Here is a 24,952-nt window from a genome sequence, read left to right as displayed (position 1 = left end):
AATATATTTTCATGGGGAGGTAGAGCTCCAGAATTCTATAATTAGATAAATATGACTGAATGACCTGAAGAAATAAGACATAGTACTGAGATTAATAGCAACTTTAAAGTTCAAGTAAATTCAATAGGGTAAGTACTAACACCTGAAGCAGCTGTAGTAAGAACCACCTTAAAGATTATGTAACTATCACACAACAAGTCCGCTTCTAATTTTTCCTGTCCATGCTCAAGAAATTGGGGTTGAAGAGGCAGGGGTTCTTTCAAGGAAAAGAACTGTGCTATAATTTTATGTGGTAAGCACGTAAGCAAACATACTAATATGTTTTGAACATAAGGCCCAAAGAACTAAAGTGACTTTGATCATAATGCCAATGGCCCTTTTTAGTTCTCTCTGTATAAAAGCTAGCAGTAGCTAGTAGGGCTAAGAGAGCAGAAGTCAATAATCGCACTGCTTAGATGAAGCAAATATAGCAATTGAAAGCAGTCATCACTGCATAGTAAAACAGCCAGATTTAATGATTCATACCAATCTGAATACAGACCTGACCGTAGCCTGGGCAAGTCATTTTAAACACCCTTAATTTACTCATCTGCAAAATAGAGGTAATACTGCCTACTGTGTAACTCGATTGTGCAGATCACAGATCATGTACATGTATATGTATATGTCATAGAGTCAAGATTCAGTAACTACAGCAGTTACTTTACGAACTTACTACCCTACCCTAGTTAGGCAGTGTCCCAGTGTTCCCTATCTCAAGTGATAGTAATCTCACCCTTACACACAACCATTCTCCACTCTGAAGCCAGAGTAACCTTTTAAAAATAAATATGATCATACTACCTCCGGTCCAGCTTAAAATTCATCCATGATACCATTATGTTCTTAGGATAAAGTACAAAATTATCAAAATAATCTGACCTTGACCATTCTGCTATACACCCTCTTCTGTCAGCCTACTCTACCTTTCTTTTCATTTGGTAATTTAAAATTCTTCTGACTACTTGACCCGACACTCTGCTTGCAATGATAAGCCTCACCTCCTTTTCTCCTAACAACCTCCAATTCAACTTTTCAGATTTTAGCCTTAATGTCTCTTGCTAAAAGAAGTCACTTCTATGTTCTATAGAATCCTATACTTCCCTGAAACACATATTTATAACTGCATATACTGCAAGGAAAAAAATCGGACTCAATTGTAAGCCAGCCAGACTCAGTGATGAGTGATTTTAATGTCTCTGAAAAGCAGAATCTTCTCTTCTACAATTGAACCCAGAATATCCAGCTCTAAGGCCTGTGAGCAGTCATCTTGCAATTATGATGGATGAGCCTACTGAGAATGGAACAAAATTGAAGGAAGCAGAGCTGAGATACTGATGAAACTGACTGGAGCGCTTGGATAAAGTTTTGCCTGTTTTTTTCACTTGCATTAAATGATGAGTTTCCTTCAGTGTTTAAGCCAGTTTACACTGTGTTTCCTGTCATTTACCACTAGAAGTATCTTAACAGATACAAAGCACCTACATAAAAGCAATCAAATTTACAGAGATATGAAAGGGAAACAGAAGAACAATACAGGAGAATATTCACAGGTAAACCACTCTCTTCTGTAAATGAGAAAAGATTACCCTTATGAATCAATAATGTATATCACATGATAATGTAAGAGGCAAGATGCTATCCAAATCTGTACAGACTAACCCCAAGTACTCAGATACTCAGAAACATCTAAATTTTTCTTAAACCTTGTCTGGGTGCAGTGGCTCACACCTGTAATGTAATCCCAGCACTTTGAAAGACCAAGGTGGGCGGATCACAACCCCAGAGGCAGAGGTTACAGTGAGCCACTGCACTCCAGCCTGTGCGACAAAGTGAGCCTCCATCTCAAAAAAAAAAAGTTAGTATTTTCCTAAATCTTAAGCGTCAAGGATAAAGAAAGAATCAAACCAAGTTCCAGGCATTAAAAGCCAAAGTGGCAGCTTGAATTAGTGTTTCTATTTCATCATTCACACCATCGTGTGACCTTGCAGTACATCAGAGTAAGTGAAATATATTTCCCTGCCACAATGATGTTGGTCTTCGCCACAAGACTTGATTTGATCAATGAAATAAGAGACATGACAGAAGCAGAGGCTAAAATATGCTTGTTTGGCTGACTCCTGTGATTGCCATGAGAGCAAGATTCCAGCAGAAGAAGAGAACAATCCACAGCCTACAACAAAGTCTAGCCAACAATATCTAAGTCCCAGTTAACCTAAAGACATGAGAAAGAAAAAAAGTTCTTGTTGTTATAAGTCACTGAAATTTTAAGATTATACAGCAAAATATTGACCAATAAAGCAAGCACAGTATAATGAAGGAAACATTTGCTTTCTTAGCAATACTCACTGCCAAAGACAGCAAACAAAATTCGTAAAAGTATGAATGAAAAATTTTATATCTAGCCTAGATGGCATTCAAACAAAGAGGCAAGAGAAAACATTCTTGGCTGGGTGTGGTGGCTCACACCTGTAATCCCAACACTTTGGGAGTACAAGGTTGGCAGATCACCTGAGGTCAGATGTTTGAGGCCAGCCTGGCCAACATGGTAAAACCCAGTCACTACTAAAAATACAAAAATTAGCCGAGCATGGTGGTAGGTGCCTGTAACCCCAGCTACTCGGGAGGCTAAGGCAGGAGAATCGCTTGAACCCAGGAGACGGAGGTTGTAGTGAGCCAAGATTGTGCCACTGCACTCCAGCCTGGGTGACAGAGCAAGACTCTGTGTCAAGCAAAACAAAACGAAACAAAACAAAACATTCTTAAGCCCGCAAGAACTCAGGGAAAAAGATCATCCATAAATGTAAAAATTCTGATGATGAAATCCAGTCAAAAAGAAATGCACCAAAGTAAACAAGAATTGGACAAAATATTTTCTGAAAAAAAAGTGGAATACATTTGCAATTAGGCAATACATAAGAAATGTAAATGTTTTCTACTTTTTTCAACTTTTATTTTTAAAATGACAATACACTTTCAGAATTTTTCTATTTTCTTTTTCCTCAACTTCAGAGATCATTTAGGAATTAATACTACCTCACAGTGAAGAAACTAAAGCCTAGCAACTTTCTTGGTTTATTCAATTAAATGCAATAAACAATGGTTATTCCTATTTAAGAGTTTTTCAAGATATTTCTTCAGTATACATTTTTTTCACTGATTAATTTAATTTGGGTAGGGGGTTATCAGGCATCATTTCTACAGGAAATGTTGAAGTAAATAGTCCGGAAATATACAAATAAACTATTAAAACAAGGAAACTTCTGAAAGACAGTAGAGCTCTTTTTCAAAATCATTTTGTCACAGGGCATGCTATTAAAAACAAAACAAAAACTAGAATAGCAGGTAAGAGGGGAAATTGCATACAGATGGAAATGAAAGACTTTCACTTAAAAAGACATACTGAATAGCAAGGTACTTGTTCACCAAGTGCAAGATGATATACTGACAGAGAATGAGAACCCCAGATGCCCACAAATACAAAGGGGATGAAATACATAACATTCAAAGATCAAGAGACAAGCCAAAGATGAAGCTGAGAAAACCAATGGTTTTAGAAAGAGTGTTTTCAGATCATATCACCAAAACTTTTACTCATTTAAATTACATGGTAATGATTTTTAGGGGAAAAATTAGCTCTTCACTTAAAAAACATTAATATAAAAGTATTTTTAGCATTTTGATGGTAACTTGAAAGTCTGCTACATCAGAGTATATTTTCAAATAGAATTTCAAAGGCTTTGCAAACCTGTGATAGAATGGCTCACCTGCTAAAATGTATCTTTCATCTAGAGTATATTTGACAAATGACTTATTATACCTCAAATCCTGTTTAGAAGTCCATGCTGGGCCACGTGGTGGCTCATGCCTGTAATCCCAGCACTTTGGGAGGCCGAGATAGGTGGATCACTTGATGTCAGGAGTTCGAGATCAGCCTGACCAACATGGCAAAACCCCGTCTCTACTAAAAACACAAAAAACTTAGCTGGGCATGATGGCAGGCACCTGTAATCCCAGGTACTCCGGAGTCTGAGGCAGGAGAATTGCTTGAACCTGGGAGGCAAAGGTTGCAGTGAGCCGAGATCATGCCACTGCACTCCAGCCTGGGAGAGAGAGTAAGAGCTCATCTCAAAAAAAGAGAAACCCATGCTAAAGACTTCTCTAAATGCTGTTCTTAGAAGGATTAAACTGTTACTTATCCTAAAGCAATAAATGACTATAGTAGAAATAACCCAAAGAATAAGAATCCATGAGTTCATGCTGATAAGATTAAATGAACAAATCAACGAGTGGGGGAGAATTACTTGCAGCAAAATTTCAACAACAAAAAAAATATATACCAAGAATGATAGAATTAGAAAATCACCATATGGGGCAACAGTGACAGTAAGTTTCAGGTAAGATTACTGGATGCTGTGGTAGACAGACCTAAAACGGCTTCCAGTAATCTCTGCTTCCTGGTACTCATGGCCCTACATAATCCCTTCTGCTGTAGTGTGGGTAGGGCCTGTAATCTGCTTCTAATAATCGAAAAAGAACAAAGGTGATAGGGTCTCACATAAGTGACTATTTCACGTATCACTGCAGTGTTCTTGCTTGGTGACTCTTCTTTGCTAGCTTTGAGGAAGCACGTGGCCATGCTGGGGAAGGCCACAGAACTCAGGACAGTCTCTAGCCAACTGCCAGCTAGGAATCTAGACCTTCAATCTGATAACCCACAAGGACTGAATCTTTCCAACAACCACATGAGCTTGGAAGCTGATCATTGCTCAATGAAGTCTTCAGGTAAAAACTCAGCCCTGACCAACACTCTGTTGCATTGCCGAGGATCAGGTAAAGCCATGCTCAGACTCCTGACACATAGAAACTGAGATAATAAATGCATTGTTGGCCGGGCGCGGTGGCTCAAGCCTGTAATCCCAGCACTTTGGGAGGCCGAGACGGGCGGATCACGAGGTCAGGAGATCGAGACCATCTTGGCTAACACGGTGAAACCCCGTCTCTACTAAAAAATACAAAAAACTAGCCGGGCGAGGTGGCAGGCGCCTGTAGTCCCAGCTATTCGGGAGGCTGAGGCAGGAGAATGGCGTGAACCCGGGAGGCGGAGCTTGCAGTGAGCTGAGATCCGGCCACTGCACTCCAGCCTGGGCGACAGAGCCAGACTCTGTCTCAAAAAAAAAAAATAAAAAAAAAAAAAAAAAAAAATAAATGCATTGTTTTAAACTGCTAAATCTGTGATAATATTGTTAAGCAGCAATAGATTAATAACAACATGCTAAAATTAATGGGCAAAGGTACAATAAGAAACAACATGTTTACAGAGTCTCAGAGTATCTTCACCCCAAAATACTTATTAATTACAAAGGGGAAAAATGGTATCTTTACAGTGAAGAAACTTGGTAGACATTGCATAAACCAAGTAATCACAGTTACCATCACCAATACTGTGGTACACTGAAATCATGGGCCTCCAGATATATTGTGGTAAAAATGTCCTTTCAATCCTGTGACATTCCTGCCAAAACTGCACAACTTAAATCTAATCATGATTAAACACCAGAAATAAAAATTGAGAAATAATCTGCAAAATAGCTGGCCTGCACTAAAAAAAAGTCTAGTCATGAAAGATAAAGACTGAAGTACAATTCCAGATTAAAGAAGAGTAAAGATACATGAAAACTAAATGCAAATACAATATGTGATCCTGGATTAGGACATCAGTGGGAGAATAACCAAATTTGGATAAAGTATGATTAAATAATAATATTTTGACAATGCAGATTTCCTGTTAACTATTTTACCCTGTAGTTACATAAAAGAATGTACTTGCCTTTAGAAAATATATTCTGAAGTTTGCTTGCTTGACTTACTTATTAATTAATTAATTTATTTATTTAGAGACAGGATCTTGCTCTGTCCCCCAGGCTGGAGTGCAGTGGTGCAATCATAGCTCACTGCAGGCTTGAACTCCTGGGCTCAAATTTAATTCTCCTGCCTCTGCCTCCAGAGTAAGTGGGATTACAAGTGTGCACCACCACACCTGGCTAATTATCTTATTTTATTATTTATAGAGATGGGCTCACTTTGTTGCCCAGGCTGGTCTAGAACTCCTGCACTCAAGCAATCCTCCCACCTCAGCTCCCGAAGTGCTGGGATTACAGGTGTGAACCACTGCATCCAGCCTACTCTGAAGTATTTAAAAGTGAATGGGGCATTATATCTACGATTTATTATCAGACATCTCAGAAACACAAATTAGATAGATGTTAACATTTGGAGAATCTAGGTAAAGTTTATATAAAAATTCTTTGGACTACTTTTGTAACTTTTCTAAAAGTCTGCAATATATCATATAAATAAAATTAAAGTTAAACAAATGCATATGATTTTTTAAAAAGTATATGAGAGAAGTCTATACAACAATATGGACCAATGAAAAGAAAGAAATACTGATCAATGCTACAAACATGAACAAACCTTAAGATATCACATATTATATGATTCCAGTTATATGAACTTCCAGATATGGCCAAACTAGAGACAGAAAGTAGACTACAGGCTGTCAGGAGGAACCAGCATTATCTGTATCCAGTATGAGAGATCTCACTGGGGTGATGAAAATATTCTAAAACTGGATTATGATGCTAGTAGCACACCTCAGTAAATTTACTAAAAACCATTGAATTGTGCACTGAAAATGGGTGGAGTTTCCCGCCTGGTATGGTAACTCACGCCCAAAATCCTAACATTTTGGGAGGCTGAGGCGGGAGGATCACTTGAGCCCAGCAATTTGAGACCAACCTGGGAAACATATGTAGAACCTGTCTCTACAAAAAATGTAAAAATTAAGAAATCAGGCCGGGCACGGTGACTCACATCTCTAATCCTAGCACATTGGGAGGCCTGGGTGGGCGGATCATCTGAGGTCGGGAGTTCAAGACCAGCCTGACCAACATGGAGAAACCCCGTGGAGAAACTCCGTCTCTACTAAAAGTACAAAATTAGCCAGGCATGGAGGCGCATGCCTGTAATCCCAGCTACTCAGGAGGCTGAGGCAGGAGAACAGCTTGAACTCAGGAGGCAGAGGTTGTAATGAGCAAAGATCACGCCATTGCACTCCAGCCTGGGCAATAAGATCAAGACTCTGTCTCAAAAAGAAAAAATTTAAAAAATAAATAGAAAATTAGCCAGGTATGGTGGTGTGTGCCCATACTCCCAACTACTCCAGAAACTGAGGTGAGAGGATTGCTTGTGCCAGGAGTTCAAGTGTACAGTGAGCTATGATTGTACCACTGCACTACAGCCTGGGTGACAGAGTAAGACCCTGTCAGGAAAGAAAGAAAAAGGGAAAGGAAAGGAAGGAAAAAAAGAAAGAAAATGAGGTGGATTTTGGAGTTTATGGCATGTAAACTACACCTCAATAAAGTTGTTTTAAAAAGAAATAGAGGGGCCAGGCACGGTGGCTCACACCTGTAATCCCAGCACTTTCAGAGGCCAAGGTGAGCAGGTCACTTGAGGTCAGGGGTTCGAGACCAGCCTGACCAACATGGTGAAACCCCGTTGAAACGTGAGCCACTGCGCCCCGCCTGTTCCCATATTTTCTATGGACACGTATATATTCTCCCAGGGTCAAATAAAACAAAATGTATCCAGAAAACAAAGCACTTGATCACCTGACCAACCAAAGGAAAAGAAAACCATTCCAAAACCATTCCAATGGTTCCAAAACCATTCCAGTACCATAAATATCCACTTATCAAATAAGAAGCAGCAAGAAAATGAAAACACTGGAACAACTTAAGTCTTTCTGCTTTATTTAGAGTGTTCATCTTCCTGCTGTTCCTGGACCTGCACTAAGATGGACCGACACTAATGAATGGATTAAATATGGCACAAACTGATCTACCATCTAAAGAGTACAATAATGCCACTGCCACTCCTAGAACATCTCCTGCTTATCATGCAATGAGTTGCAAGTAATTCAGGTTATCTGGCGAACCAAAGATTTGACGGACTGAATCTCACTGGCAAGAAGCCTATCAACATTAATACTAAAAATGGAGATGGGGAGAATTCATCTTCCGCCTTCACACAGAAATTTTGAAAGCCCAAAAATGATTATAAAAGGTAAAAGAAACTTGTAGTTAACTCTTTACTCTGCAAGGTTTTCTCTACATAAAAATACAATAGGTCCTCGGGCCCCTTTTCCTACACTTTCCTCTTCTCTCCTACGGGAGGGGCCGCTCTTTCTGCGGAGTGCATTCGCAGTCGAGGTCGAGCCCGCCCTGCCGCCACCGCCTGAGGGGAGCAAGAAGAGGCCGCGACTGGGGAGAAAACGCAGCCATCACCGGAGAGAAGTCACTCCCTAGCAGCAGCCGACGCCAGAGGCCCGCCCACCTGTTCGCCTGTCCTCCTGCCCTGTTCACAATGCAGCCTGCTTCTGTAAAGTGGCACAAAGGGACTATGTCTTCATCGAATTTTGTGTTGAAGAGAGTAAGGATGTTAATTTAAATTTTGAAAAATCCAAACCTACATTCAGTTGTCTCAGAGGAAGTGATATTTTAAATATTTAAATGAAGTTGACCTTTTTCACAGTATTGATCCAAATGATTCCAAGCATAAAAAATGGACAGATCAATTGTGTGTTGTCTACGAAAAGGAGAATGTGGCCAGTCATGGCCAAGGTTAACAAAAGGAAGGGCAAAGCTCAACTGGCTTAGTGTGGACTTCAATAATTGGAAAGACTGGGAAGATAGTTCAGATTAAGACAGGTCTAATTTTGATCGTTTCTCTGAGATGATGAACAACATGGGTGGTGATGAGGATGTAGATTCACCAGAAGTAGATGGAGCAGGTGATGATTCACAAGACAGTGATGATGAAAAAATGCCAGATCTGGAGTAAGGAATATTGTCATCACCTGGATTTTGAGAAAGAAAAATAACTTCTTCGCAAGATTTCACAATTGAGAGAATTTCTGAGTTGACAGCTCTAAAGGCAGATGCTGTATTTGCCTACTTTCACCCATTTTCCAACCTGTTTGTTTTTTTTAAAGGCCTCACTAAGGGTTGATATGTACCATTGTATGGGGCAATTTTAAGTCAGCTAAGACAATAAACCTTATGCATGAACATTTCCTAGACTTTCATGAAGCTGCTGAGTGAGGTCCTAGGCAACTGATGCAGCAGTTGTGATAAATAAAAACATCTCACCTAAGTCTCCTTTTCTTCGTAACATAGATATTGACATGATAGGAAGCTCTCAGCTTAGGGAAAGAGAACTAAATTTTAGATTATAGAACATGGATTCAAAAGTGGCTGGAACAAATTGGCTGACACCTTACTGGTAAACTGCTATTCCTCTGGTGTTATACTTCTGGATTTTTCCAAGTTTATTTTTCAAAAAACTTACTTCACATTATTCATATAAGTGATTACTTGCCAGTGTTCCACATGTATCTTAGCTAAAAGTAGAGAATGCCCTAACTTAGATGATTTTTGAAGCCTATATATTTGGTATTGTTTGACCCTTAAGTGTTTTTACATCTCTTAGCATGGAAGACGAAGAAAGTTGTACATTGTTGTTTGAGAGTCTGTACATTTAGACCAGATTTGTATTTGCACTGTCAGTATGGCAAAAGAGTGAAAAATGTTTAATACAGTATTGGATTTTTTATTTCTTTTTTTGATTAAGCTTATACCAGGGCTTAAAACCTCAATTTATGTTCATGACAGTGGGGATTTTTTTTAATGTTCACATTCTTTCTAATAAACTGTTGGAAGACTTCTTGGCTGTCCTTTTAAGTGTCTGGCTTACTGTAATTTTTATGTATTTACCACTTCCTGAAATGGAGTTTTGATTTTTAATTGAGGAAAAATTTGAGATTATTCCTCTGTTTGAAAAAAGAGGCTTGCTGTAATGTCACAGGAAACCTTTTTAAAGTGGATCTGTAATAGAATATCGTAGATGCATTTTGCAGCAATTGGAAAAGAAAGTGTTGTGATTTGATTGAAATAAAATTAAATGTGTTGTCCTCCTCTAAAAAATATATATATAATATAGCAATAATTAGTAGTTATGATGCTGAAATTATTAATTTGAAACTATGTTTACGTATGGAAAGAATACATTTATAATGCTGTTTTGAACCAAGGGTTTCAATGTAAAAGAAAAAAGATACAAATATAAAATCAAATAATATTAAAACTCCACAAAGTTAACTCAGGAAAAAAAAATATGGAAAAGAAGCTGTCTTGGTTTCTCATTCATTTAATATTTACAAGGACCTATCATATAGCAACGCAGTGGTATGTGCAGGTGATATAAAAGAGGAAGCGGAGGTTTCCATAAGAAGGAAGTACTCATTCTTAAATTTTAATGTAAAAATAACTGAATAACTGAACTAGAGCTGAGCTGAGCCAAATGACACAGTCTCTTTGCTAGTGTGTACGTACAAATACACGTACACACACACACACTTGCCCCCAGAAAAATACGGCACATAGGTAGAAGTTTAAAATGTATACTATCTAAAAACTGTTAGCCATATTTGCAATTTTGCTATCAATTCAAGAATCGAACAAAATCAGAAACTCAGGTTTAGAGCTTATGTTTTTTGTCAGTCTCCACCCCCCTGGTTTACAAATAAGAGTATATTCAACTGTAAATGCAGCAGCACTTGCAGCAAAATTATGATTCTTAATGTTTCCTAATTGTGTACTTTTTAAAAAAGAGATCTCTTCCCAAAATTAACTGATAACTTTTCCCATAACTAATGATGTCTAATTTCCCCACTGAAAATCATGATATTTTCACTGTTCTTTCTTTCATTCTTAGTTTCTTTCTGGGGCTCAAAGACACATGTAAATGAAGTCCAGAATAAAGTTCAAGTATTCATGGCCCATCAACTTTCAAAGTTAAAAGTCTCAGCTTTAGCTTGCTTTGTCTTGTCTATAACCCTCCTCATTCTAAAGGCTCTTGCCAAAACTCTAAAACTTACTTGTTTTACCAATTCTGAATCATCACATTGTGAGCAGAAGCTAATAAAAATCACATTCTTATCCTTCGCTTTCTTAACCACCCATCACTGTCTAGATTTTAAATTTAACAAGGTAAAATGAACATTAACCTTCTTGAAAAAGTTAAAGGCATACCTCTGCTCATTCTCTTTACCTTAGGCAAATGCTCTCTATTTCCTACTAATATAACATGACGGCTGTTTCTCCTACGTTAGATTAAATTGTGCCCCATTCAAATAAATGCAAAATCCTACATTTTTATTGTGGTAAAATATACATAAAATTTACCATCTTACCTAAGTGTACAGGTTCAGTAGTGTTAAGTACAGTCATCCTGTTGAGCAACCTTTTCATTTTACAAAACGGAAACTCTATACCCACTAAACAACAACCATCTTCCCCTGCCCACCAGCTCCTGGCAACCACCATTCTTTTTGTCTCCATGAATTTGACTACTCTAGGTATCTTACATAAGTGGAATCATACAGTATTTGTTATTTTTTGTCTGGCTTATTTCACTTAGTACAATGTCTTCAAGATTCACTCATGCTGCAGCAGGTGTTGATTTCCTTTCTTTTTAAAGCTGAATATTCCATTGAATATATATGCTACATTTTGTTCATCCAGCCATCCACCCATCAATGAATATTTGGGTTGTTTCTTCCCTTTGGCTACTGTGAATCATGCTGCTATGAACACTAGTGTTAAAACTATCTGTTAAGTCTCTGCTTTCAATTCTTTTGTGTATATAGGCAGAAGAGGAATTGCTGGGTAAAATAAAATCCTACAACTTTTGATCATTCTTTACTTAATCCTCAGTTTACACAACTTTCTGTTTTCAACACCTACTAACAAGAATCAGATAAGATATAGGTTGACAAGGGAGCTCCATAGGTGACCTAGTCCATTTACCTACAGGTACTTGTACCCCCTCTAAAGTATCTAAACAGGTAATCATCCAAAGTCTTATGTAATCATACAATGTGGTGAATGGGCACTATGTCCTCAAGCATTTCCAATTATTCACAAATTCCTTAAGCTAAGCTAAATACTCTTCCTACAAGTCTATTTACAAGTCTACCTTTATGATGGAAATCAGTAGTATAATGCTGGGGAAATCGGGGGGGGGGGGCTCTTTTGTTTCCTCTGCAATGTTTGAATTTTGAAACTGATTTTGCAACAAATTATCTTCGAAGGGGGGGAGTGTTTGACATTATTTCTTACCATTCCAATGACAGTCATTCAAGCATTTTAAGACTTCATGAATTCTGAAATCTACTCCTTTCCAGATTATTTTTGGTCTCCTCACTGGCATTCCCTGCTGCACCCAATCCAAAGAATCTTTAATACAATAAGCTTATACCATCCATCCTCAAAATTCATCAGTGTCTGCCAATATTTGTTATCCCCATTTCAAACCTTTGATAAACAGGTTTAAGGGACACCATTAATCCAATTTATTTGATAGTAGAGATAATCTCTCTTGCAATAACAAGTTACTGCCTAATTCCGACTTTAATCCCCAATCTCTTATCCATTTTTTCCGTACTCCTTCCTATTAAGTACAATTGTCAAAACTTGGTAAGGCCACAATGATTAATCATCTTCCCTCTTCCTGGCTGAACTATACACAATCTATATTTATCCTTCAAAGCTCAATCCCTTGAACTTCAATAGGATTAAATAATAGACTCAGACTTTCAAGGTTAAAAAAAAAGAAGAAGAAGAAGAAGAAGTAATCTAGACCAGATGCTTAAATGCCCTCACTTCAAGTCGATTTTATTTATTCATTTATTGAGAGACAAGGTCTCACTCTGTAACCCAGGTTGGCTCAATCACATTGTAGACTTGAACTCCTAAGCTCAAATGATCCTCCCACCTCAGCCTCTTGAGTAACTGAATCACATGTCTGCACCACCACATGTGTGCACTCGGTAATTTAGAAATTACCGAATTAATAAATAGTCTTGGTAGATTTTAGACTTAAATTTAAATTTTTGTATTCCTGTACACTTTCAGTAAAACATTTTTCCTTCCCTTGATCATATTACCTACAATTCCACCAATGATTGATTCATTCAGATTAACAACTAATCTGCTTTTTAAAAAGAAATAATATAAATGTAGCTTTTAACTTTGATTTAAAAAGTAACATTTGACTCATTCATACTTTAATGAATTTGTTTCTTCATACTGTTTTCCTCCCCTAAACACACCATCAAACAAATGGGAATAAAAGCACTAAAGACATAAGGGAAAGGGTGTGTAGGAAAACTTTTAAACAAGCATTTTGGGGTAAGTAGATCTAGTTGGGGCCCCAAAATGAGAGGTTCTAGGTCAACAGAGCAGCAGATGGGCATAGAACAAATAAGGAGAGTGGTCGAGGAATCGCCTAGAGAGGGAGGTCATAGCAATAAAAGATTCCTTGGAAATTTTTTGTTGTTTGCTTTATCTTACACTTAACATCTAACTATAAACCTTCACTCTATCATTCCACTGTTGTCTTCCACTAACATCTTCTAAAAAGCATGGCTTTGTCCATTAGCAGTAACAAGTGGGTAAAACAGTTTCAAATGAAAAAAAAAAGGAGTCCAGTAATTCTACGTTATATATATATATATATATTTTTTTTTTTTTTGAGGCAGAGTCTCGCTCTGTCGCCCAGGCTGGAGTGCAGTGGCCGGATCTCAGCACACTGCGAACTCCGCCTCCCGGGTTCACGCCATTCTCCTGCCTCAGCCTCCCCAGTAGCTGGGACTACAGGCGCCCGCCACCTCGTCCGGCTAGTTTTTTGTATTTTTTTAGTAGAGACGGGGTTTCACCGTGTTAGCCAGGATGGTCTCGATCTCCTGACCTCGTGATCCACCCGTCTCGGCCTCCCAAAGTGCTGGGATTACAGGCTTGAGCCATCGCGCCCGGCCAATGTTACATTTTTAAGTAAACAAATGAAATAACAAGGTTCAATATTATAAATATTATTTAGATTAGATAACTACAAACTCTTGCTATAGAAGGGCCTTAGAGAACAATCTAACTTTTTACCTAAAGAGAAATACAAAACAGTTCATTAAGATCCTTGTCCAGGCCAGCTGGGCGTGATGGCTCATGCCTGAAATCCCAGCACTTTGGGAGGCCGAGGCAGGCAAATCACCTGAGTCGGGAATTCAAGACCAGCCTGATCAACATGGAGAATCCCTGTCTCCACTAAAAACACAAAAAATTAGCCAGGCATGGTGGCGCATGCCTGTAATCCCAGTTACTCGGGAGGCTGAGGCAAGAGAATCATTTGAACCCTCTGGAGGTTGTGGTGAGCTGAGATCGCACCACTGCACTCTAGCCTGGGCAACAAAGAGCAAAACTCTGTCTCAAAAAAAAAAAAAAAAAAAAAATCCTTGTCCGGGCCGGGCACAGTAGCCAATGCCTGTAATCCCAGCACTTTGGGAGGCAAAGGTGGGCAGATCACAAGGTCAGGAGTTCGAGACTAGCCTGGCTAACATAGTGAAACCCCATCTCTACTAAAAATACAAAAAATTAGCCAGGAGTGGTGGCGGGCACCTGTAATCCCAGCGACTGGGGAGGCTGAGGCAGGAGAATTGCTTGAATCCTGGAGACGGAGGTTGCAGTGAGCTGAGATCGTGCCATCGCACTCCAGCAGGGCGAAAGTGTTAGACTGTGTCTCAAGAAAAAAAAAAAGAAAGAAAAAGAAAAAAAAATCCTTGTCCAATCTCCTGAGTCCTACTCAAAAGTGAGGCAGCAGAAATAGTACTTATATTTTAGACTCACAGATGGGGATTCAAGTTCTATCACTAATTGGATATGTAATTTTTCACTGATTTGATGTGTTTATCTATGAGATAATGATTTCATAAGGCTTATTTAAGATTAAATAGACCATGTGAATGGACTCCCATCTTAGTCAAGGCCATTTCACTACAGCATCAGGCTTTTCAATCTTATGAGGAATAGGTAACAAAAAGTAGGCCAGATGTGGCAGTGTACACCTGTAGTACTACCTACTACAGAAGCTACAGTGGGAGAATCACCTAAGCCCAGAAGGTCGAGGCTGCAGTGAGCTATGATCACACCACTGCACTCCTGCCTGAGACAAACAGAGAGACAGAGACAGAAACACAGAAAGGGAGACACATACACACACCCCCATACAGAGAGAGAGAGAGAGAGAGAGAGAGAGAGAGAGAGAGAGAGAGAGAGGAGGGTATATTATCTCAGGTAAAAGGAGTATTAGTGAGGAAAACAAAATACTTATGAATGAATATAAACTAAGAGCATGGTTCCGAAAGAACTCAGCTGGAGAGAGAGAATAAAAATCAACAGATTCAATTAAGTAAACCAAAAGACAGAAATTTTGCAATTTTATACCTTTGTCCTACTTGGTATTCTTATTGATTTAGCAAGCAGAGCTTGGATATCTAAACAGCTAACACTACTTATTACAATTATTTTCTGCTTTGAACCAGAGCTATCAGTCCAGATGTAGCCATTTATATTGAGATTCAGAGTTTTGAAGTAGTTGGTTGACCCATTAATTTTACCAATTCCTGGCATTTCCCAACTAAGAGAAGTAACTTAGTTATGGTAGATCTTAGGAGATTATTAAACGACTTTCGTTGCAAGTTTACGTTCCCTCAAGTCTCAAAAATAAAGACTAGAATAGGGGAGGCCAAATGGCACCAGCAAGTGGGAGAAGATCACAAAAAAAACAGTCCAGCCCAGGAAGCCTCTTTGTCCTTGTGGGTCTGAGACTACAACACCTCCCCCTCACAAGATGCTGAGCAGTCAAGTAGCTCAAGCAAACGGGAACCTGCCAGGAAGCCTGTCTGTCCCCACAGGCTGAAGACTCCCTTTTGTCCACATCTACAGGCATCAGGCAGCCCAGCCTGTGAAAATTTCCACCCCCTCAGACAGAAGCAACAGAGATCAATAAGAAGCAGCAGAGGTCAATGGGAGCCTCTGTGGCACCAGATAAAATAAGCAGACCCAAATACCATTGCAAAGGATCTGAAAATTAAACTTGTTATTGGAACCACAATCCACTAAAACAGTACAGGACCTGCATGGTAAACCTAAGTAAATACAGTGAATGCCAGCTTAAATAAGACTGGACATCCCCTAACATGATAGCCAAAATATCCAGGGTTCAATGGAAAATCACTATCTGAATCAAAGAAGACAATTAAAGGACGCCAACACTGAGACAGATGTTAAAATTGTAAGAAAAATTTTGGAGTAGGCGGAATGCAGTGGCTCACGCTTGTAATCCCAGCACTTTGGGAGGCCAAGGCAGGTGTATCACCTGAGGTCAGGAGTTCAAGGCCAGCCTGACCAGTATGGTGAAACCCCGTCTCTACTAAAAGTACAAAAATTAGCTAGGCATGGTGGCACATGCCTGTAGTTCCAGATACTTGGGAGGCTGAGGCAGGATAATTGCTTGAACCGGAAGGTGGAAGATGCAGTGAGTTGAGATCATGTCACTGCTCTCCAGCCTGGGCGATGGAGCAAGACTCTGCCTCCAAAAAAAGTAATAAATAAACAATAAAAATTGGAATAGCTCTCATAAAAATGCTTCAAGAACTACTTAAAATTCTCCTGAAACAAATATATAGAAAATATCAGCAAAGACAGAACTTATAAAAAGAAATCAAATAGAAATTATAAAAACAAAAAATACATTAAGATATTTGAAAACTCATCAGTAAGAGAGTGGAGATGACAGAGGATAGAATCAGTGAGCTTAATAACGGGTCAATACAATTTACTCAATGTTAACAGACAGAAAAAATAACACCAAAAAAAAATAAACAGAATCTCAAGGCACCGTGGGATAATAACAGAAGATTCAACATTCATATCATCAGCATTCCAGAAATAAAAGAGAAAAAGAGTAGGGTGGAAAGAGTATTCAAAGAATTGACCAGGCACAGTAGCTCACGTTTGTAATCCCAGCACTTTGGAAGGTCAAGGTGGGTGAGTCACTTGAGGTCAGGAGTTTGAGACCAGCCTGGCCAATGTAGTGAAATCCTGTCTCTACTAAATTAGCTGGCTTGGTGGCGCACACCTGTGATCCCAGCTACTCGGAAGGCTGAGGCAGGAGAATTGCCGGATCCTGGGAGGCAGAGGTTGCAGTGAGCAGAGATCACACCACCACACTCCAGCCTGGGTGACAGAGTGAGACTCTGTCTCCAAAGAAAATTTAAAAAAAGAGTATTCAAAGAATTAACAGCTGAAAACTTCTCTTATTTGGTTAAAGAAATAAACACAGGATGGGCACAATGACACAGGCCTGTAAACCCAGCACTTTGGGAGGGCAAGGCAGGCAAACTGCTTGAGCTCAGGCATTGCACTGGGCAACATGGTGAAACCCTGCCTCTACAAAAAATGCAAAAATTAGACAGGCATGGTGGTGCACACCTGTAGCCCCAGCTACTCAGGAGGCTAAGGTGGGAGGATTGCTTGAGCCCAGGAGGCTGGGGCTGCAGTGAGCTGAGATTGCACCACTGCACTCCAGCCTGGGCAACAGAATGAGACCCTGTCTCAAAAAACAAAAAACCTGAAGATGTAACAGGATTTAAAAAGAAACAGAAAAAGTAATAAAGAAAAATGAAGAAATAAATGAACAGATTCAAGAAACTCAGCGAATCTAAATAGGATAAATCTAAATAAGTCCACCAAGATACATCATAATTAAACTCCTGAAAACTAAATCCAAAGAAAAAGTCCTGAAAGCAGTCAGAGAAAAACAATACATTACTACAGGGAAACACCAATTTAAATGACAATAGATTTGTCAACTAAACCCACATAGGCCAGAAGGAAATGGCATGACATTTCACTAGTGCTGAATGAAAAGAACTGTCAATTGTGAATTCTGTGTCTGACGAACCAGCTTCAGACTAAGTAAAACTAAAAGAAGTAGTTGACTAAGAGGAGTAGAACTATTCTTAAAGAACGACTAAAGGAAGTCATTGAATGGAATGGAAATGATAAAAGAAGCAATCCTGTAGCACCAGGAAGAAAAAACAGAAAGAGCAGGAATAGGTATATACCATAGACTATGCTTCTCATAAATTTTATAAATCACATTTGATGACTGAACACAAATTTTAATACCATCTCATACTCAAGAATCTAAATGGAAGTACGGTTTCCACACTTCACTTACAGTGGTAAAATGATATCAGCAGACTGTGATAAATCACATGTATATATTGTAATACCCAGTTGAAACAGTTTAGAAAACTATGTAAAGAAAGAAATACAATACTATAAATATAAATCAAGACAGAATCCTAAAATATGATCCATGAGGAAGTCAAGAAAAGAGAAACAGAGGAATGAGAAATAGAGGAAACAAACAGAAAACAAAACAAAACAAAAATGGCAGACAAACTCACCTATCAATAATTACTTTAAATATAAATGGTGTAAACACACAAATTAAAAGTCAAGGATTGGCAGCATGGACCAAAAAAAAAAAAAAAATCTAAACTATATGCAGTTTACAAGAAATTCATTTAGTTTCAAGGTGTCTTTAAAATTAAACATGCACGGCCAGGCGTGGTGGCTCAAGCCTGTAATCCCAGCACTTTGGGAGGCCGAGACGGGCGGATCACGAGGTCAGGAGATGGAGACCATCCTGGCTCACATGGTGAAACCCCGTCTCTACTAAAAAAATACAAAAAACTAGCCGGGCAAGGTGGCGGGCGCCTGTAGTCCCAGCTACTCGGGAGGCTGAGGCAGAATGGCGTAAACCCGGGAGGCGGAGCTTGCAGTGAGCTGAGATCCGGCCACTGCACTCCAGCCTGGGCCACAGAGTGAGACTCCGTCTCAAAAAAAAAAAAAAAAAAAAAAATTAACCATGCACTTACCACACAACCCAGCAACAGCACTTTCTGTACATTTAACCCAGAGAATGGAAAATGCATGCCCATATAAAAACATTTACACAGATGTTCATATAAGTTTTATTTTTAATAGCCAAAGCCTGGAAACAATTCAGATATGCAATGGATAGTTAGAAACTGTCGTACGTCCATGTCAAAGAATACTACTCGGCAATAAAAAAGAATGAACTATGAACACAATAACTTGGAGGACTCCCCAGAGACATACAACGAATGAGGGTTGCGGGGGAGCCAATCCCAGATGGTTACACACTCTATGATTCCATTAAACACTTGAAATGACAAAATTATAGAAATGTATGACAAACTAGAATAAGGGGGGCAAGAAGAGGTACTAGGGAAGTACATGTGGTTTTAAAAGAGGAACACAAAGGATATTCGTTGAAAGTATTCTGTATCTTGATTGTGGTGGTAGGTACATGAATCTATACACATGATAAAACCACATAGCACCCCATACACATACACACACCTGGGTACCAGTAAAACCAGGTGGATTATATCAGACACAGTATTCTGGCTGTGACACTGCACTATGGTTTTGCACAATGTTACCATTAGGAGAATCTGCATAAAAGGTTACTTCCTACAACTGCTTATGGCTTACATTTTTCTGTTGTACTTTAATTTTCTATAGGGAGCAATGGACAGCTGTTGCTTCTTCCTGGCCAATATCCATTCCCTCTTCTTCTGTAAAGAATGCTCAATTTTGGCTGGGCATGGTGGCTCACATCTGTAATCCCAGCACTTTGGAAGGTTGAGGTGGGTGGATCACTTGAGGCCAGGAGTTTGAGACTGGCCTGACCAACATAGTGAAACCCCATCTCTACTACAAATACAAAAAAGTAGCTGGGCGTGGTGGTGTGTGCCTGTAATCTGTTACTCAGGTGGCTGAGGCAGGAAAACTGCTTGAACTCAGGTGGCAGAGGTTGCAGTGAGTAGAGATTGCACTACCGCACTCCACCCTGGGCAACAGAGCAAGACTCTGTCTCAAAAAAAAAAAAAGAATGCTTAATTTTACTTTGGGGAACTATGCCCTACCCTACTGGAAACAGTCTCAGTAAGACTGTCCATTAAGATATCTCACCATCCCTGGGCACTAGGCCAACCAAGTTCACTCTTCCTTGAAGTTTAACCTTGAGCAGAGTAGACAATGACTAATTTAGCCCAACTGGAGTGTCTTGATGAGACTATGCATTAGAAGAAGTTGCCTTCCTTCTCCTAATTTCAGAGCCTGTTTCTTGCTTTTGAGTCTGAGTCTTGCCTCTGCCCCCATATTCTTCAAATAAATGTCATTTTGCTTAAGTTATTCACATTTGGTTCCTATCACTTGCACTTAAAGAACCCAATCAATGACCAGGCGCGATGGCTCACGCTTGTAACCCCAGCACTTTGGGAGGCCAAGGCGGGCAGATCACTTGAGGTCAGGAGGTCAAGATCAGCCTGGCCAACATGGTAAAACCCCGTTTCTACTAAAAATACAAAAATTAGCCGGGGGTAGTGGCAGGCGCCTGTAATTCCAGCTATAAGGGAGGCTGAGGCAGAAGAATCACTTGAACCTGCGAGGCAGAGGTTGCAGTGAGCCAAGACCATGCTGCTCCACTCCAGCTTGGGTGACAGAGTGAGACTTTGCCTCCAAATAAATAAATAAATAAATAAGAACCAATCAAATATACGCTCCCTTCAAACAAAAATAACACAAAACAAAATTTATCTAGTTTTTTAATTTTTTAATTATAATTTTAACTTTGTAAGACCTTAATTAAGCTTTCATCCACAAACTCTTGCTTACAATAAATAGGTTCTTACAAATGAACTTAATGGACTACAAATATAACTAGAGTTAAAAAGACTAATTAAGCTCTAATTATAACTCAAGCATGCCATGTCCAAGTCACATTAAAATACATGGACATGACTGTTGCCCTCAGGTCTCACAGGCATGTAACACGGTAACTGCTACAGTGGGGGTGAATCTAAAAGGCCACGCCCACACACAAAAATCCAATTCAGTAAAGGATCCAGATTAAGATTTTTAACCCATTCTGCCCTGTTTTTAAGTATCATGCCCCTAAAGGATTTACCAATTTTTTTTAGACGGAGTCTTGCTGTGTTGTCCAGGCTGGAGTGCAGTGGCATGATCTTGGCTCACTGCAACCTCCGCCTCGCGGGTTCAAGCAATTCTCCTGTCTCAGCCTCCCGAGTAGCTGGGATTATAGGTGCCCGCCACCACATCCGGCTAATTTTTGTATTTTTAGTAGAGATGGGGTTTCACCATATTGGTCAGGCTAGTCTAGAACTCCTGACCTCAAGTGATCCACCCACCTCAGCCTCCCAAAGTGCTGGGATTACAGGCGTGAACCACCGTGCCCAGCCGATTTACCAATATTTTATCTAAATTAAGAACATAAACATACATTTTGAATCTTACAGCCATAAAGCAAATGTTAATATACATGTTTCCAGTCTACTAAATATTTTCATTATTAATCTGCCTAATACTTGGCATCCCAACGCTTTTATAAGTCAAATGTTGATTTTAATAAACCTTAATGTAGATTGGATTTCTAAACTTATGATCAAACAATAAATACAAACTGCAAGAACCAAAAAAGCACACTTAATGAATAAACATTAACATAATAATATCAATATTACTTAGTTTCTGGACTAATTATTTAATTTTATAAAGTAAAACTCAAGCATTCAAAGGTAAGTTAAATTAAATTTATAAGAGTGTGCTTTATAATTGCATAATACTTCTTTAGAATAAAGTAATACTTCTTACCTTCTGGAGTTGGAATGCAGTGCAGGAAAATGAAAGAAGGGAAAAAAAAAAGCTTTTAATTTTTCTTACAAAGCAACAATAAAACCAAAAATTAAACTGTCCCTTCCCTTCCCAGCAATATCCACAATTCCCCAAATTAGCAACCCCCTCATTAACTTCTTCATTAAAATTTACAAGTTAGCAAAAAATATTATCAAAATATGTCTACAGATATACAAATTTAGCTAAACAGTCTAAACTACTTCAGAAAACAGTTGCAGTAATTTGATTGTGTAACAGAGTAAAACTTAGGGCAGTTTCGAATTAAATGTTGATACAATGAACACTACCCATTCTTTAATATTCTTCCCATGCATTTCAATTTCAAGGAGCCATCACAAAGCCATCAGCTTAAGGTTTATTAGCTTCCCTGTGATCCATAATGGAGCTCTTATGGATCTGAATTACAATAGATAAGAATACTCTTTTCTGTCAATACCCAAACATTTTGTTGTCATTTTTTTCATTACTAATCCTTCTTGACATCCCTATCAGGTTTGTGGGCTTGAAAGCAGATTGCAACTAACAGATAGGGAAGATGGCTGGGCACAGTAGCTCATGCCAAGGCCAAAGCAGGAGGACTGCTTGAGCCCAAGAGTTCAAGATGAGCCTGAGCAACATAGTGAGTCCTCATCTCTACAAAAAATATTTTTTAAATGTTTAAAAAGAAGAGGAGGAGGAAGATGCCGGCTTAACCACAAAGGTATCATCCAACCTTAGATATAGTATCAATACAATAAAAAATGTTCTTCATTCTAAAACTAAGCTGTTTCTAATGAAATCACTTCAAGGCAATTCAGCTTAGCAAATAATCAGATGATCTACTCTGCAGGGGTAAGGATTTCTGCTGAAAAGTAGTAGAGAATATTGACTTTATTTCCCTTGCTATATACTTTTGCATGGGAGAGATATGGGAAAAAATAGGTGCTCTGATTGGTTTTAAATATAATGTAAGCTAAAACATATAACCTTCAATACAGTATGAAAGAGATTATTTTCTTCATAAACAAATTGGTACTAATCAGATGTCATTAGGACTCCCCCAGACAAAGAGGTAAAAATCTCAATCTCTAAAATGTTTATTGAGCATAACCTTTGCTGGGTAGTTCCCAGAGTTCTTTACAATCTAGGCAGTTGGCCACACTCATTCATTAGCTATATAACTTACTCACCTATATTAATGTTATAGTGTGAAAGATTCAAATTCGCCAAAATTACTAATTATATATCATGAACCCTTGAGATCACTCATGAATGGTCTAATTCAGAAAATGCCAAATTTGTGGACGATAAATTCATGAACAAATAATCTTCCTATTTCCCCTCTTCTATTCATGAATGGAAAGACAAGAAAAACTAGTCAGAGAATAGGGTCTCAAGAACTGAATACTTTACTATTTTTCTCTTCTTTCCTAAAAACTCTATTTCTTTATTAGCTGATGTAAGAGTCAAGATAATACAGTTAATAAGATGAGCAGGCCAGACGCGGTGGCTCAAGCCTGTAATCCCAGCACTTTGGGAGGCCGAGACGGGCGGATCACGAGGTCAGGAGATCCAGACCATCGTGGCTAACACAGTGAAACCCCGTCTCTACTAAAAAAATACAAAAAACTAGCCAGGCGAGGTGGCAGGCGCCTGTAGTCCCAGCTACTTGGGAGGCTGAGGCAGGAGAATGGCGTAAACCCGGGAGGCGGAGCTTGCAGTGAGCTGAGATCTGGCCACTGCACTCTAGCCTGGGTGACAGAGCGAGACTCCGTCTCAACAACAACAACAAAAAAAGATGAGCAAAGCAGGTTAAGGAAACTCCAAAGGGGGAGGGGGTGGGAAGCACTAAAGGCAATAGCTACTTCAGAAGGAAGGCATTAAGTCCGACACTTAATGCTATAAAAGCACATCTGTAAACACTAATGGCAGCCACAGCTGAGGGAGGGGGAAAACCTACTGTATATCTAGCGTAAGCGTAGGAATAGTAATGAGTAGTAACAGTAAAGAATTAACAGGCATGGTTTCAAAGAATATTCAGGGTATGTATTCTGTCAACAGTGTGTAGGCTTAATGTGTAGATTTAATTGTTCTATTTTTTGTAAGCCAGAATACCTAAATTGCACACAACCAGTCTCAAGTTCTTATCTGTTTGATATATACTGACATATTCTTGCAATAAAATTACTGCAATTTATTTCAGAACAGCCCAGGGTATAAAGACTATTTACAGTTTATGATGGAGGATGTATACTTTTGTTTTTAGAATTCTCCAAAAGTAAAAATTTATAATTCAAAAAAGTGTCTTCAAACCAGGTACTGTGGCTCACATCTGTAATCCCAGCAGTTTGGGAGGCTAAGGTGGGAGGATCCCGTAAGCCCAGGAGTTTGAGACTAGCCTGGGCAACATAGAGACCATGTCTCTATAAAAAATTTTAAAAATTAGCCAGGCATAGTGGTGTGTGCCCGCAGTCCCAGCTACTCGGAAGCCGGAGGTGGGAGAATCACTTGAGGCTGGGAGGTTGAGGCTGCAGTGAGCCGTGATTTAAAAACAAAACAAAACAAAATCAAGAGGCGGCCAGGTGCAGTGGCTCATGCCTGTAAACTCAGCACTTTGGGAGGCCGAAGCAGGGGGACCACTTGAGTTCAGGAGTTCAAGACCAGCCTGGGCAACGTGGCAAAACCCCGTCTCTACAAAAAAAAAAAAAAAATTAGCCAAGCATGATGGTGCACGCCTGTGGTCCCAGCTACTTAGGAAGTCAAGGCTGCGGTGAGCCATGATAGTGCTATTGTACTCCAGTCTGGGTGACACTGAGACTGTCTCAAAAAGAAAGAAAGGAAACGAAAGAAATTACATTCACTCATGTGTTTAGCTGTACCTGTATATTTTTACCTATTACATAAATATGTAGTAGCTAATATTTATTCCCCAAAAGGTGGGACAGGTTCCCCAGCAGGGTACTTTTCAGCAAAGCTCTTCTAGTACCTAGTAGGCAGTTTCCTGCGGCCACCTCAGGCTACAGCACCAATGAACTTTGTCATCCGCTGAGCTAGAGCCCTGCTTTCTCTTTACCTTTCAATAGTTAATCCCTGGTTAATCTGTTAACAACTTCCAGTTAATAACTTTCCTGTTCAAATTACTGTGTACTTTCTGGTCTTCTGAT

At 39.2% G+C, this 24,952-nt stretch overlaps 1 protein-coding gene and 1 pseudogene across 2 annotated transcripts in view; one reads left to right on the top strand and one right to left on the bottom strand.

Moving 5' to 3' along the window:
- The window catches only part of ASXL2 (ASXL transcriptional regulator 2), a 162,133-nt gene that overhangs the window by 86,321 nt on the left and 50,860 nt on the right, over positions 1-24,952 (bottom strand). The window lies entirely within an intron of this gene.
- LOC117062613 lies at positions 8,467-9,192 on the top strand (annotated as a pseudogene).

The sequence above is a fragment of the Trachypithecus francoisi genome, unplaced genomic scaffold, assembly GCF_009764315.1.
Source record: "Trachypithecus francoisi isolate TF-2019V2 unplaced genomic scaffold, Tfra_2.0 Lachesis_group17, whole genome shotgun sequence".
Lineage (NCBI taxonomy): Eukaryota > Metazoa > Chordata > Mammalia > Primates > Cercopithecidae > Trachypithecus > Trachypithecus francoisi.
This window is presented reverse-complemented; position numbering and strand designations above follow the sequence as displayed.